General features: G+C 55.1%; 1 protein-coding gene across 1 annotated transcript in view; it reads left to right on the forward strand.

Moving 5' to 3' along the window:
* The window catches only part of LOC148590839 (uncharacterized), a 191,267-nt gene that overhangs the window by 68,224 nt on the left and 106,611 nt on the right, over positions 1–16,432 (forward strand). The window lies entirely within an intron of this gene.

A 16,432-nucleotide genomic window follows, 5' to 3' on the forward strand; every position in this document is an offset into this window, starting at 1 on the left:
TTAGTGTCCAGAGACTGCAAGAGAAAAGGAGTTGTGGTCTTTTGCAATTCTGAGCGCAAGGGGGGTCTCTGTCCCAGGAGCCTCTTGGCGTCTCCATGCGTGGGAGTGGTGGGGCATGGAGCAGGCACTGCTGGACCTGCCTGCAGCAGGCTCCTTGGTCCTGGCAGACCCTTTAGCAGTTGGGGAGCCCAGGGTCAAGTGGAGGAGAGAAAAGGGCAATGTGAGAGGTGTGAGCACCTAGTGTCGCGCGGTGGCTTTGGGGCCTCCCCTGGGAGGCATCGCCCAGGCTGCCCTGCAGCCCCGCAGCTCCCCTGCATCTTGTGGGCACCACGGGTGGCCCCTGGTGCTGCGCGGCCCTGCTGCTCACCTGGCCTTGCTGCTGCGTGGCCAGCACTGGGGCCACTGTGAGGCGCAGCGCTGGGAAGCTTCCGTGTTCCCGTGGCGATAACTGCCCCTCTGGGATGTTCCACTGCTCCGTGGGGGGAGGAGGACAGTAGCAGGGGCCAGGGGGGCCGCCGTGAGGAAGGGTCTGTGTGTGCTGGACTCCCCCTGGCACTGATGAGCCTGGCAGCAGAGAGCAGTGCGTGGCCTTGGGCTTGCTGGGTGCCAAGGAGGTCTCCTCACGCAGCCCCATGGTGCTGCTGGCGGCTGCCTGCCCAGAGGCTGGACTGCACTTGGGGCTCTGCTTCCACCCCTGCACGCAGCTTTGAAGGCCTTCATCTTTCTTCCCTGCTCTATTCCTGCCCTTACAGCCCGATGGACTCAAAGTTGTTTTGTTTTCCATGGGCGAGATGTGTTCCTTGGCAGCGCAATGAGCGCCAAGGGCAGTTGTGCCCTGGGACCAGGTGTGCATGTCCTCAACAGAGCCCTTGTGAGTTGGTGGTGGCCTGGGAGCCCCTGGTGCTGCTGGGCTCCTTCTCTTGTCCTGCCATGCACCTTGCAGGCCCCATGTGCTGTGGCTGAGAGCAGCCTTGGTGCGGCTCCTGCACTGCTGCCCCTGCCACGGCTTCCTAGGGCTGCAGAGGGCAGAGCAGGCACAAATGTGCCCTCAGCAGAAGCACGGACCTGCAGCTGCTGCAGCTCTGCCCAGCACTGGGCTACAATGCTCACTTGCTAATGGAGGTGATTTCCCAGCCTTTGGGTAAGGACAGGAAAGCCAAGGGCAGGTGGAGCAGGAGATCCCCCTCACGCAGAGGAAAATCCCTCCAAAATCAAGCAGTGCAACCCCTTCACCGAAGTGCTGGAGCCCAGAGGAGCATCTTGCTGCTCGCCAAGCTTGCTTGCTGGCATGCTGAAAGGGGCTCCCGCTGGACAGAGTAACCTCCTTCCTGGTCCCCAGATCTTGGCATCTCCCATGCCGACAGAAATGTTCTTCGCATCCCTGACATCACAAGCTCAGAAACAAGAACCCTGCTTATCCAGTGTCACCTTTTTCTAATTAAAGACCAAACTTCATAAATATATTTTAAAATTGCTGACTTTCCCAAGTATGGAAAAGCTGTGCTGTGCTTGCTGAAGCCAAGGTGCCTTCCCCCTTAACTCTATTGGTGCTGGAAGTGCAATTGCAGGCTGAGTGTTTGGCTCCAGTTTTATCTGGGGCAATGGGCCAGGGATTATAGACAGAGGGGATTTACCCTCCTCTCCCTCTGCCTTCCCCTTCCCCAAACACTGTCTCAAAATACAGAATTGGGATCGTGTCAAACCCTGGTTCCTTTGGTTCCAGCAGCAATTCAGCAGCACACAAAGAGTTAAATTATGGCATGAGAGTTTGGCCATGTGTTGAGAGGCCACTTGGCTTTTAGCGGAGGATCTCTAAGCCGTGCGCCTGTTCCTGTGCTGCTCACGGCGGCATCAGGGAGGCCGGTGCGCAGGACAGGAGCTGCTCCCTGGGGCAGTGCAGCCCCGCGGCGCAGGGGACAGGGACACTGCATCCTGGGCACCTGTGCAGAGCAGGGGGGTCTTTTCTCCCCTTTGGAAGCAGCTTGGGAAACAGCCAAATACAGGGGTGGAAAGCAGGTTTGGTTGAACTTCCCAGCAAGTGAACAAACTCCCAAGAGCTGAGTGCTTAGCTCTAGGTTAGGGGATCAAGTGCAGCACGGGCAGGTACCAGGACACGTAGCCTCTCTTCCCCCGCACACCTCAGCCCCAGCCCAGCGCCCTCCTGCCAGCAGCCCGTGTGCTTGCGGTGCGCTCTGCGAGCCGCCGTGCCGGCCTCTTGTGCAAGCGCTGTGGTCTCCAGGGCCTCCGCTCCAAGGAGCCCCATCTCTATTGAAGCCATGGATGAGAAGCCCTGTGTCCCTGTCCACGTGGACGTCCATGGGAAGCCGTTGCTGTCCTTGGGCAGCACAGGGATGTGCTGCCCTCACCAAACAGAGTCCCCACAAGGGGCCGCAGCACCCGCTCCCCACAGCCTCTGCAAGGGGCAGTGTGGGGCTGCTGGAGCAGCGCAGCAAGGTGTGCGGCCAAACGCACCCGTCTGCCAGCCAAGGCAGGCGCCCTCGCGCAGCGCCTCTCTGCAGGAGCACCGGGGCATGGCCTGGTACCAACTGCCGCCACCATGGCCAGGCCAAGCCCGGGATGCAGCTGCCACTCCTTCCTTCCCACCCATTTCAATTGCAGGGTTTTGGTGATATTTCAGTGGAAAACAAACCTGGTGTAAATGTTTTTTGTGGAGCTTAACAATCTCTTTGCAAAGTTCCTCATTCCTTGAGCTTAAAAGAGCCAGGTTATTAACCACCATAGCAGCATTTCTAACCAAAACACTACGACTTAAGCAGGCCAGGAGTGCCAGGAGCTGCTGTCACTCTAACCCATTCCTGGCGCCCAACGCAGGGCTGGGACCGGCCAGGTGATGCCTTGAACTGCAGCTGCCCCCTCTTGAGAAGCAGGTGGAGGTGTTTAGGATATTCACCAAACTACAGCTGCTTGCAGTTAAGAAATGATGAGTTATGTGTGAAACTTATGCATTGATTCTTGGACAAAAGCATCTTGCAGCAGTTTGAAGGAGGGTGATCCAGTCTAGAAGAGACATGGTGTTATTGGAGTAAGTCCAGCTAAGGGCCCCTTAGACGATTAGGGGACTGGAGCCTCTCTCATATGAGGTGTAGCTGAGCGAGCTGGGGCTGCATAGCCTGGAGAAGAGAGGACGGAGGAGAGTTTTATCAATGTGCTTAAGTATCCAAAGGGAGGCTGTGATAAGGACAGGTCCAGATTTTTTTCAGTGATGCTCAGTGACAATGATGAAAGGTAATGGGCACAAATGGAAACACAGGAAGGTTTTTCTGAAAATAAGGAAGGTGTCTGAGCATAGGAACAGGCTGCAGAGGAAGGCAGTGGAGTTTCCAGCCCTGGCAATACTGAACAGGTGTCTGGGCAGGGTCTTGGGCCGCCTGCTGGAGGTAGCCCTGTCAAAGCGTGAGGATGAACAAGGTCTCTGAAGGCCCTTTCCAATCTGAGCCATCCTGGAATGTTTAAAGCTAGAATACATCCTTCATGCAGGCAATGTGGAACTTCAGTGTTTCAGAGTGAAACTGATACCCGAGCTCCTGCGTTGGTATTTGTCCAGTGTAAGATGGTTATTGCAATCTATCTTATGACCTTGGCGTTTGCAAAAGTTTTGTTCTTTTCTTTACTTATTTACTTATTTTTCCTGGCCACGTCTGTCTATGATGTATGCTCTACCCCTTAGAAAACTCCTTATAGTCCATGAAAATGCAAATATTATTTTCTAGGATTTCTCTGTAACATGACAAGTTCTACATTTTTTTTATTTTTATTTACTGATTTTTTTTCCTTACACTAACCAAGAAACCCTGAAGTGTTTTGACTTTTCTTTAGGAGGCCAAGGCAGGATGCCCCACACTGTCTCCTGAGGAGCTCTCAAATTGACTCAAACTGTCTCCTTATGTCCGCTGTGCAGCGCTTGAGGAGATACTTCCCAAGAAGCAGCTTGATATTCCTGACAGAACAGGAAATGCCTGCATGTCCCGGATGGAACCTGCCTCAGTGGGTGGATTCACATGCCACACTTGCCACCGTGTGCTCTGCTGGTCACTGACTCCTTGAGAGATGTTCTGCAGGTGTCCTCACTACTCCTCTAACTGCATCAGGGGGGAAAGGAAACAACGGAATTCTACCAAGCACTTAACCTGAGCAAACTCTGTGTCTCCTGGAAGTCAGGACATTGAACAGCTTCAGCAAAAGGTCTTCTGCTGTGCTGGAGAAGCAGATGGTGCCTACAGTGATGATCTGGAAATCACAAGAGCACTAGGACCTGCCATAGTCCCTGTTCCCCAAGGGGCTGAGGGACAGAGCAGCCTCCATCGTGGTCCCCAGTACGGGGCCCTTCCTGGCAGCAGCCCCTTTCTGCACCAGCTGCCTCCGGGGACACTGCCCCCCGTGACATGGTCCCTGAGCGTGTCCCAGCCCTGCAGGGCCCTGTGTCCCCCAGGGGCTCGTGGAGTTCGGCCCTGCATCTCCAGGCCCCGTATCCCTGGGGCGGGACAGCTTCCCTTTGCCTGTGGCTTGCGCGCTGAGGGGACCCATTGTGTGCGGCACCCGGAGAGTTGAGAGCTGCCCCGCGGTGGGGCTGGGGCTTCTTCCCCTTTGGGCATCCTGTGGGACACGTGTGCAGGTCAGGTGAAGGAAGGCCCTACACTTAGGGATTAATAGCAGGTTGATTTTTAATTGTCCTTGGTATAAGAATCTAATTTGACACATTTTGAGGATGCCCTGAGGCCTTCCCAAATCTCGTACACAGAATTGCTAGCATCATACATGAGGGAAGCACTACTTGTACATGGTAAATGCTAGCACATTTCTTCCTGAATGTTCAGAGGATTCTCATCCTTGAAGCAGTTTCCTTTAGTGCAGGGTGCCGGGTTAAGGGTAAGGGAGGGATTCTCACGGTCCAGCCATAAGTGTTGGTCAGGTGTCATTCCTGATTCCTGCTCCACTTATCAGTGCTAGGCCCTGTCATTTATACAATTAGGTGGAAGAAGACACGCCCATGATATGGTCATCCTCATAAGGTGATCCTTCCAGAATCTGCAGACAAGTTGCGTAAGATTCTCTGCTCCCTGCAGCATGAGTGAGTGCATTGTGCACTGCCAGTGGGTGCCTCTGCAAGACTTTCCAGATTCTTATTTGAGCAGTCCTTGAAAAGTGCATGCAAACTCCAGCATATGTTCTTGCTGCATCAGTGTCTGTGTGTGCCTTTTTGCTTGCTCATTCCATATGTATTGTTGGAGGGTGGTATTTGAGTAGGGCAAGTGGATTACTCTAGGCCTGAAGAGAAAAGTGTATTGTTGACAGAGATTTTATGTGGAATGTGTGGGTGTTGGGGTCAGCTTTTTAGTAGGGAAGTGCTGCAAAGGGAAATGCAGCTGTGGTGCCCGTGCTGGGTAGGGATGAAAGGAAGCAGGGGCAATGTTTGGAGGCTTCGCTAAGCATGCAGTGGCTAGTGATTTTAGCTGTGAGGCCTGTCTTTTGTGGGAGGTGATTGAGCAGGGTGACCATGCTGGTAGCAAGGTGTGAGAATTGTGGTGTAATGGTTGGGAGGGAATGAAGCAGAGCAAGCAAGCGTTGTGAGGCTGCCCTCCTCATAGAGAGTGAAGGCTTTGTTCTGTCAGTCATTTACATATAAATCCCCCTTGCCGGTGCACATGTGCAGCATGAACAAAGAAATGTGTGAATGAAGCATGCAGCTTCCTGAGTGCATGAATGAAGCATGCAGCAACATGAATGAAGGGCAGCATGAATGAAGGACTACCATCTCTACATGTGCTTTGGTGAAATCCTGGCTCCAGAAATGACTTCTCAAGCAATCTCTCTTAAGCAGCTCTGTGGAGGGGAGTTTGGGAAGTCTGCTTGACAACAGGTCAAGCAGGAGGCAGCAATGTGCCCTTGTGTCAAGGATGGCCAGAGGGATGCTGGCCTTCACGAGGAGGAGTGTTGGCAGCAGGTGGAGGGGGCTGATCGTGCCCCTCTCCTCAGCTCTGCTCAGGCCACACCTGGACTCTTGTGTGCAGAAATATTGTGGGCTGCCCAGGACAAGAGGGATGTGGAACTTGCAGAGAGTGACCAGCTTAGTGCCACAAAGATGATGAAGGAACTGGAGCGTCTATCTTATGAGGAAAGAGTAAGCGATTTGGGCCTGTTTATCCTGGAAAAAACAAGAGTGAGAGGGGAACTTATCAAGAGGTACAAACAGCTGAGGGGAGGATGTAAAAAGGACAGGGCCAAACTCTTCTCGGTGGTGCCCAGCAATAGCCCAAGAGCTAAAGGGTGTAGATTGCAACACAGTTACAATGGATGCAAATTGCTACAAACTTTCAACGTGCATATGAGGAAGGGCTTTTTGACAGTTAGGGTGACGGAGCACTGGAAGCGAGTGTCCAGCGAGGTTGTGCAGGCTCCTTCTTTGGAGCTCTTCCAAAGCCTCCTGGGTGTGATCCTGTGCAACGCGCTGTAGGAGTCCCTGCTTGTGCAGGAGGGGGTTGGACTGATGATCTCGAGAGGTCCCTTCCAACGTCAACCCCTGTGTGACTGTGTGACTTGGGAGGGCTCCGTGGGCACCCAGGACGGCAGTGATGTTGGAAGGGCAGTGGTGGGGTTTTGTCAGGCCGTAAGGCCTCTTCTCTTGTGGCACCGAGTTGTCACCATGAGCAACTGGCAGATGGCCCTGCAGACAGCAGAGGGACAGAGCAGCCTCCATCGTAGTCCCCAGCACGGGGCCCTTCCTGGCAGCAGCCCATTTCTGCACCAGCTGCCCCCGGGGACACTGCCCCCCGTGACATGGTCCCTGAGCGTGTCCCAGCCCTGCAGGGCCCTGTGTCCCCCAGGGGCTCGTGGAGTTCGGCCCTGCATCTCCAGGCCCCGTGTCCCTGGGGCGCGACAGCTTCCCTTTGGCTGTGGCTTGGGCCCTGCGGGGACACGTTGTGTGCGCCACCCGGAGAGTTGAGAGCTGCCCCACAGTGGGGCTGGGGCTTCTTCCCCAGGGCCACATGTGAATGGAATTCCAGGAAGGAATTTTTTGCTGTTGCTCCCATGCCCCTGGTGCACACAGGGCTCCACACACACACCTGCGGTGGGGATGGTTTTTTGTGCCTGAGCTCACTTGGAAAAAACTGGCAACATATGAGCAATGATACAGGAATATATATTTAAACAAGAGCAAGAAAGAATAACAAAAACAATAATAATGACAACAATATCAATAACAGTAACAACAACAATATCAAAAACAATATAAACAATATCAACAACAACCAAAAACTACTGTGACGCTACATAGAAAAAAATCCAGAAAAGAGTCCAGGGCTGGAGTCCTCATGCCCAGCGTTTCCTGGTAGCAGCCTGGGTGAAGGGGAGCTTGGTCTGCAAGGGAAAAGGAGGCATCAGCAGGGCCGAGGAGCGGCTCGGGGGCTCCCGTGGAGCAGAGGCTCTTTGGCGGCTGCGCGGGCTCTTTGGCAGCAGCGCTGCCGTCATTGGTGCCCTGGCAGAGGCTTGGCGTGGCCAGCGCAGCCCAGAGGCCGGCAGAGGGGCTGAGGCAGCAGGTGCCCAGGCCTTGGGCGCTCCTGCGCCCTGTGCAGCTCTGCCCCGGCGCCGCGGCCCGCCAGAGCGCCCGCACACCTGGGCCAGGCTCCCGCGCGGCTGCTCCCCAAAGGCAGCGCGGAGCAGCGCCAAGGGGCCGGGCACAGCCCCAGCTCTGCCCGTGCAGCCGGCAGCAGGGACCATACCTGGGGGCCGCAGCTGGAGCTCTCCCAGTCCATGGGCTCCTCTGTGCTGCAGCCAACCAGGCCACTGCTCCCCATCGTCTGGAAGAGAGCAGGAGACCTTGGTGGTGATGTTACATGGGGAAGAGGAAGGAAAGTGCATCCAGTCGCTGCGGGGGCTGTACCTGGCTGCTGCCATAGCTGAGCCACTCCATGGGCTCAGGATCATTCCCTGCCAGCCCTCTGTCCATATGAGGCGCCTGCAAGAGAGAAGGAGGCATTTGCAGGGCAGGACCGAGAGCTGGAAGTGTCTGGACCCAGGATCTCTCCTTATGCAGTGAGAAGCAGGTAAGTAGGAAGAGTCCAGGCTCAACCCCAAATCTTCCGTTGCAGCCGGCTGCAGGGTTCAATACCTGAAGGGCAGAGCTGGAGTATTCCCACTCCATTGGCTCCTCATCCTTGCAGCCAGCCAGTCCTTGTGTGCTTGCAGTCTGGAAGAGAGCAGGAGAGCTTGTGGGGACGGTCATGGTGGCAGTGCTGGCTCTGTGCGTGGGACCTCGTGTACCCTGCGTGCGCGGGGCAGGCGGTGCACAGAGCCAGGGCACCAGGCTCAGGCAGCAGCCCCCGAGGCCTTGGCCGCTCCTGGCCCTGGCGCAGCTCTGCCCCAGCACCCAGGCCTGCCAGAGCTCCCTGCCACCTCTGCCACCAGCCCTGCGGCTGCTCTCGCAGAGCCAAACGCCAGCCGTCCCCGCGCAGCCTCTACCTGCACGCACAGTACCTGCACAGAGCTCTCCCACTCCATCTCCTCAACTTCAGTGTTAGCCATTTTCTTTCACTCTCCTGAGTCTGCAACGGAATGGAATTGTTTACATTTGCAGCCATAAGCACCAAGTGTCGCGCCATGGCTTTCTGTCCTCCCCCGGAAGGCAGCGCCCAGGCTACCCTGGAGCCCCGCAGTTCCCCTGCATCTTGTGGGCACCACGGGTGGCCCCTGGTGCTGCGCGGCCCTGCTGCTCACCTGGCCTTGCTGCTGCGTGGCCAGCACTGGGGCCACTGTGATGCGCAGCCCTGGGAAGCTTCCGTGTTCCCGTGGCGATAACTGCCCCTCTGGGATGTTCCACTGCTGCGTGGGGGTAGGAGGGCAGCGGCAGGGGCCAGGGGGGCCGCCGTGAGGAAGGGTCTGCGTGTGCTGGACTCCCCCTGGCACTGCTGAGCCTGGCGGCACAGAGCAGTACGTGGCCTTGGGTTTGCTGGGTGCCAAGGAGGTCTCCTCACGCAGCCCCATGGTGCTGCTGGCGGCTGCCTGCCCAGAGGCCGGGCTGCGCTTGGGGCTCTGCTTCCACCCCTGCAAGCAGCCTTGAATGCCTTCATCTTTCTTCCCTGCTCCTTCCTGCCCTTACAGCCCAATGGACTCAAGAAAGTTTTGCTTTGCATGGTCGAGACGTGTTCCTTGGTAGCGCAATGAGCGCAAAGGGCAGTTGTGCCCAGGGCCAGGCGTGCATGTCCTCAGCAGAGCCCTTGTGAGTTGGTGGTGGCCTGGGAGCCCCTGGTGCTGCTGGGCTCCTTCTCTTGTCCTGCCATGCACCTTGCAGGCACCATGTGCTGTGGCTGAGAGCAGCCTTGGTGCGGCTCCTGCACTGCTGCCCCTGCCACGGCTTCCTAGGGCTGCAGAGGGCAAAGCAGGCACAAATGTGCCCTCAGCAGAAGCAGGGACCTGCAGCTGCTGCAGCTCTGCCCAGTACTGGGCTACAATGCTCGCTTGCTAACAGAGGCGAATTCCCAGCCCTTGGGTAAGGACAGGAAAACCAAGGGCAGAAGGAGCAGGAGATATCCGTGGTTCCATCGGGTGTTCCCTCGTGCATAGGAAAGCCCTCCAAAAGCAAGCAGCACAACCCCTGCCACCAAAGTGCTGGAGCCCAGAGGAGCATCTTGCTGTTGGCCAAGCTTGCTTGCTGGCATGCCGCAGTGCCCCTGTGAGGCAGAGCGCAGCTGCTGGGAAGGGGCTGGTGCCAGAGGTGTGTGGAAGGCTCTGGGTGGCTCCGAAGCAGCCGCAGGGCTGGTGGCACGGGGAATTGTCGGCAGGCATTTGGCTGCTGCCCTGGGAATGCTGGAGGGGAAGTGTGAAGCAGAGCAGTCTTCCCTGTACAAACACGCACACTGTGTTCCCCCTGTGCAGGCACTGCCCTCGCTCAGCACTCACGTTGCTCTGGGCTCAGCTCTCTTGCCACCTGCCTTGCACGGTTCAATCATGAAGCTTCTGCATCCAGAGGCCAATCATGTTCCTCTCCTGGCTGCTGCACTTGTCCCCTCTCCGCAGTGCTTAACTCTGACCGTTTTTGTAGGGCTCTTTTCTTGGCATGACCTTGTTGTTTCAAGGCCTTTTTCAGGGTCTCACAGGCATCACTGATGAAGGTCTCAGCACATACTTTTAACTCTGAGTGGATCTGGTGAACTTTGACTATTGCATTTGCAATGTGCTCCCCTGCAAGCGTGCTCCTATCTTGGGATACATCACCAGTATTTTGGGAGGGCTGTATAGCAACAGTCTATTTGTTTTTGCAGTGTGATTTCAGAGGCTCCAGATGATCATCCTTCTGTGACATGGCTTGAGGTAGGTGCCTGTTGTTCCTGCAGCTGTAGCTCACAAATAATATCCATGAGAAGCCTCAAGATTTCTGAAAACTTGCAATCAAAGCAATACTCAAAATGAGATGTTATGAACTGTTGCAAGGCGGCTGCAATGCTCTCAGCAGCATCTCTGGTGTTTTTGTGCATAGAAAGCAGAGAAGCTGCTTAATCAAACCTAGGCAGTTCTGCTTGCCACCCTCTGATTTCTCCCAATTCTCCCCCTCACAGAGCTACAGTGACAACGCGCTGCTGCCTTTCCCAGCTGCACAAGAGCCTGGGCTCAAAGGCGTCTCACGTGCTGCCCTTGCTTCAGCATATCACCCAAAAGGTCTGCTGCAATCTCTGTAGCCCCTCACCAGCAACATTTTTTCCCACACATGTGGAGGAGGCATCTCCAAAGGTTCTGCCCTTACTCCACTACAAAACAACCCTCCACACAGCTCCACAGGCTCTCCTAAAACCGTGCAGCGACGGCTCCAACTCTTTCATCCCCTGCAGCGCTCGATCGAGCTGGTCTCCGCCAGGTCCTGCACTTCTCTCAGGCTCCAGCTCCAGGGAGTGCAGGTTTTAGTGAGCCATTCCACCTTGGAGCATTTCTGCAAAAGAAACCAGGAGGAACGAATGGTGAACAAACTGGAGAGAGGAGATGGAGGAGGTGAAGTGATTGGAGCGACCCTCTAGCCCTGCTCAGGGCTGCTTTGCATGTTGTCTGCTCTGCTCCCACATCACCTCTGCTGTTTTGGGGGGTTCCTTGGCCGCTTGTGCAGGCCTGAAATTGAAGAATGCTTGTTTGGAGAGGAGGAACAAAAAGTCATTGATCCTGGATCGCCACACATTGCCATGCTTTCCAAATGTCTGTTCTCACAATCCCCAAATCCTTCACCCTACATCAGCTCAGCACGGACCCACACACTCGTACCCAGGCCACAAGAGCTGTCCCACCAGTGCAACCTTCCCCACTTCTCCAGCTCCTGCCTTGCTGGGAGAAAACAAGGGAAGCCCCAGCCCTCTGCAGCGCCAAGCATCCCTGTGAACCCTGAGCTTTAGCTCCTTGTTGTGGCCCACGTGTCTTGTCGAGCTCTCTCCTGAGCGCGGCCAGGTGCTTCCTGTGCTGGCTGCAGTGGCGCAGGTTGCAGACGCCCCATGGCGAGATGAGGGCAGCAAGGAGGCGGCGCTCGTGGCGCTCCCGCGCAGGCTGCCTTGCCAGGAGGAGCGCTGGCCCCGCGGGAGCTGCTCCCCTGCGCGCGCGGCCCTGCCCAGCGCCGGGGGCCTTGGCTCCCAGCAGCCAGCGCGGAGCCGTGCTCCTCGCTGCGCCGCCTGGCCACGCACCCGCTGCTGCGGCAGCGCCGCACAGCCTCGCAAGAGCAGCTCGCAATGCCCGCAGCGAGCGCTGGGCTCCTCCTGCCCCTGCAGGGACAGCAGCACAGCAGCCCTGCGCCCTGCACGCGCACGGGGCGGCTGCAGCCAGCGCTCTCCCAGCCTCCCCCTCCCACGGAAACTCCTCTGCTCACCCACATGGACAACCCACTTGGCCATCCTTGCTCATGTAGCCTCCTCTCCTCGGTCTGTGAAGGTTATATTTGTGGTTGGAGGACTCCCACAAATGGAGGTCCTGCATACAGTTGTCCTCATTGCCAAGTACGTGACAGGTTAGATGTGCAAGAGTAAAGAGACAAGATGTCTGTTGAAGCTTTAAAATGACTTGTGCATGTCAAGATGAGGGTAGGGTGGATGAGGGAAGAAACCAGGACGCTTTGGAGCTTTGCTCCAAAAGGGGAATCGTACCCAAAGGAAAGCTTATTCTTTTTGGGAGACTCTTCACTGTAGGAGAATCCTCAACTCTACAGCTCCTGTCTCATGGCTGTGTCTAGAAGGATCCTTGACCCGTTTCCCCAGCAGAGAACTCCTGGCATTTACAGCTCTACAAAGACAGAGCTCACAAGAAGATTTTGGTGCCTGCAGAGAGTCTTTTGGGGCTGCATGAGCATCGCTGGCCCTGCTGGAAGGAGCCCGTCCCGTGGCCGCCTTGCTGCCTGCTGCACGCAGGGCCCCGCTGCACACTTCTCCAGGGCCACACGCCCGGCTGCCCTTGGCTCTGCAAGCTCCTGCCTGGGCACAGAGCTGTGCTGGGACCTGCTCTCCCACCTCCTGGACACCATCTGGCTCCTGCTACTGCCACCTCCTGCCTCCTCGCAGCGCATGCACCAGCCCCTGTCCCACTGAGGACTGCAGCTCCCGCTGACAGCAGGATGTGCCACTGCTTTGCTCTGGGAATCTTGCAGGATGCTCGCTGTGTCAGGGCAAGGAAAGGAAGAAGAAGAGGGGACTTTTCTAGCCCCTTTTGACTGCTTTTACCTCTTCCCCCAGCTTAGACATGTAGAAGACAAGGCTGCAGCGTGGCTCCAAAGGGATCTTGACCTCACACGGCAAGTTCAGCAGCTCAGTCGAATTTCCCTGAGTTGCTGCCTGCTGCGTGTGGGCTCCAAGACAGAGGCGCTCCTGGGCCTTTGGAGCGCAGGCTGCAGAGCCTTCCTGCAGAGCAGCTCCCAGGAGTGTTGCCGTTCAAGCGGCGTGGCGACCTGGTTCAGGAACGGCACGGCGACCACCCCCAAACGGCTCGGGCCATCAGCTCGCTGACACCAATGTGGTGGAGGGCAAATGGCCTTTATTGATGGGTAACAAGGTGTTATATAGCTAAGGGTTACAACGTCACATCCGTCTGCTTACACCATAAACTAAACACTATCGTCTATTAGGGGCCTTTTCTTTCCGTACAGCGCAATATCTTCTGGCCGCCGGACCCTAACTATCATCTGCAACATTTCCCCCATCCCTATGCATAACAAAACTAGCTAAAATACAACTATCTTATTCTTACTTATTCTTATCTTATTCTAATTACTTATTCTTATTATTATCTTATTACTATCTTATTCTATTCTTATAGTTTATAACAATCTTAAAATTATATATCATAAACTTGACATAAAAACATAAGGCACAAAGAAGAAGGCACGTAGAAGGTAGGGGATGACAGGTAATACCAGGGTGTAGGAATAGGGTGTACCTTGGCATAACTTGGGGATAATACTGAGTGGATATATTCTTAAAGCATTTGTCGGTGTTCTACTAACATGATGTTAATCTTTTCTAGCCGACTCTTGACAAACGGCATGAGCTTATTCAATATACAGGGTCCAAAGATCAGTGTCATCATGATCATTGTGATCGGCCCTATCAAGGTGGATATCAGGGTGGTTAACCACGGCGAACCGGTGAACCAATTTTTGTACCAGCTGCGTTTGGAACAGGGTTCAATGGGTGTTGGTTGGCAAAGCGTGGCACTGGAAACTGGAGACTCTGTAGTTATTTTTGTACTAATTACTCGAGATTGTTCGATCTGTTCAAGTACCCATTTAAAGGGCTGATGTGACTCTACCTGTCCTATAGTGACAAGCTCCAAAATTTAGATCACGCAAAGGCATCGCGGCCCCCTCTTGCGGAGGCTGTTTTGTTGTTTTCTGGATTCGGTCGGCGTGGAACTCACAGGCTCGGGCGGGACGCCTGTCACCGGGGCGTCCGATGATCCGGTCCTGTGAACAGAAACTCACAATTTTCATTAGTTTTAATTTGAAGGTCTGGTTTAATAGACTTAAGCGGGCACCACTTGACTCTGCCATCTTTCCTGACAGTGACCTTTGGGTCGATCTTGGCATGGGGGGAGCGCTGCCAGCGAGTCCCCCAGCCAAGGGCAGTTTACTGCAACGTGCCCTGCATGACCACATTTAGAAAATGCCATTACGTTGGCTATTACGGTGTGAACAGCCACCTGAATTGGGGTCAGATGCTCTTCCTTTGCAACATGCTTAATCATGTCTGCGATACTTGATCCCGCCGGCAATGATCGCAGGATTTCTTTGGTTGCCGAATTGCATTGTTGGCGTAAACATTCCGCTACGACCGGGCCTTTTGCCTCCATGGGCAGGGACGAAGAGTCGACCGCTGCTTGGAGACGATCTACAAATTGTGTAAAACTCTCACTTTCACTTTGCTTTATTGTGGACCATGGCGATGGTCTGGCAACAACTCTACAGGCTGTGCGAATGGCTTCTCTGGCCGCACGAGTAGTTGTCGTAACTTCATGGGCCCGCAGGCCATGGGCCTGTGCCTGGGGGGTGATCATTGTTGGATCTGCACCCATTAACCGCTGCAGGCTGGAGCCGTGTAATGGATGATCTGCCCCAGTTACTTGGGCTAAACACTTTGTACAGTTGTCTTCCCATTCTTGTTTGAAAACGATCATCCCTGCTCCACTAAAGATTAGCCTACAAGTTTGTTTTATATTGAATGGGAGCAGATCGTCCCCCCCGAAGATACCATCTATGAGGGTTGAGACCATGGCAGAATTAGTCCCTTTATCTGCAATTGCTTTAACAATCGCTTGTATGTCCTTAGATTTTATCGGCGAGTGGACCCTCTGTCCCCCCTCCGTCACCCGGACCGGGAACGCTAGCGCGGCCGATGGGGCCCACTCGGCACATGCGATCTTTATTTCCTTCCAGTCCGTGAGAGGGGTTCCTCCCCTTTGCGGTTTTTCTTTAATTCGGATGGGAATATTTTGGCTCTTAGCTCTGTTTACCTTCATTTCCTCCTCCCTTAAGTTTGAATCAGTTGTGACCCACTCGTCCTCACTAGTGTCTGATCCGGAGTCGGAACTCGACTGACTGGTCACTTCCGGGCTCCGGTACTTTCTCGTTGGGCTCCGGCCCCGCCTACTTCCGTCCCGCCTACTTCCGTTGCGGGCGGGCTGTTCCCCCCTCCTTGGCTCGCCCCGCCTCCTACTCACAGAGGCGTTTTGTGAAATGGCCGCTCTGATCGGTTCTCAGCGCCTCACTCGGGCCTCCCTCACCTGGCCGGTCACCCCCACCACCTTTCTCCTCCTTGTTGTCCTCCTCTCTTGTTTATCTAACGGTTTCCGTCTGTTCCCAACAGGAGCATCCTCGCCCCGCCCTTCCCCTTGTGGCTCAGCGCCATTTTGGGGGGCATAGGGTGGTGGCCTGGCCCAGACGTCCCCAAGCTCTGACTTCTTTTCAATGTTCCTAGCTTCCTTGGCTAGCTCGCCCCAAACAGATTTTGGCTGTTTTTGCTCCTCTGTAAGTGGGACGGGGTTCAGGGATTGAGGGGATGTATCGCCCTCTTGCAGATCTTTAGGCTCAGCAGAATCACCATCATCTGGGGGGTGCAAAGTCTGTGCGGCTGCCCCGACTCCCATTTTCAGGGTGGCCAACAAACAGTCCCTTACCGCCACCCAGGTCTCCTGCTCTTTTCTAGATTTCTGCAAGGCTTGTACAACTTTTCCCCAAGCCTTAAGGTTTTTCCCACAACCCGAAGGCATCGTCTCCTCGGCTAACGCCTTGGTACATTTGTCCCACACATCAGGGTGGAGAATACCCACCGACCGGTCTATAACCTTAATTTTTAAAAGCCTCGCAACAGCGAGACTAAAATCTTTTGGCTTACAATCAATCCCCCAATATTTATGTAATTGCGATACGACTTTCACAAGGGCTTCCATCCTCCTTGTTGCTCTGGTAGTGTCCTCTCCGCCGGGCTGGTCCTGCCGCTCCGGCCGCCGTTCACCCGTCCAGGAGATGATCCCGGGTTTCGGCACCACTTGTTGCTGTTCAAACGGCGTGGCGACCTGGTTCAGGAACGGCACGCTGACCACCCCCAGGCCGCCTGGGCCATCAGCTCGCTGACACCAATGTGGTGGACGGCAAATGGTGTTTATTGATGGGTAACAAGGTGTTATATAGCTAAGGATTACAACGTCACATCCGCCTGCTTACATCATAAACTAACACTATTGGCTATTAGGGGCCCTATCTTTCCGTACAGCGTGGTATCTTCCGGCCGCTGGACCCTAACTATCTGCAACAGCAGTCTGAGCTTGCACACACTGGATTTCACAGCAGCAGTAGAGCTGTGCTTGGGTGAGTGAGCGTGAGGAAGAGAGGAGCGGGGCTCCTGCTGCTGCTCCTAATTTCTATAACGTGGACAACTTGAGGGCATCTCTTTTGATCATGTGC

This window comes from Tinamus guttatus, unplaced genomic scaffold, assembly GCF_059628265.1.
Source record: "Tinamus guttatus ecotype Peru unplaced genomic scaffold, ASM5962826v1 Tinamus_guttatus_pri_ptg001083l, whole genome shotgun sequence".
Lineage (NCBI taxonomy): Eukaryota > Metazoa > Chordata > Aves > Tinamiformes > Tinamidae > Tinamus > Tinamus guttatus.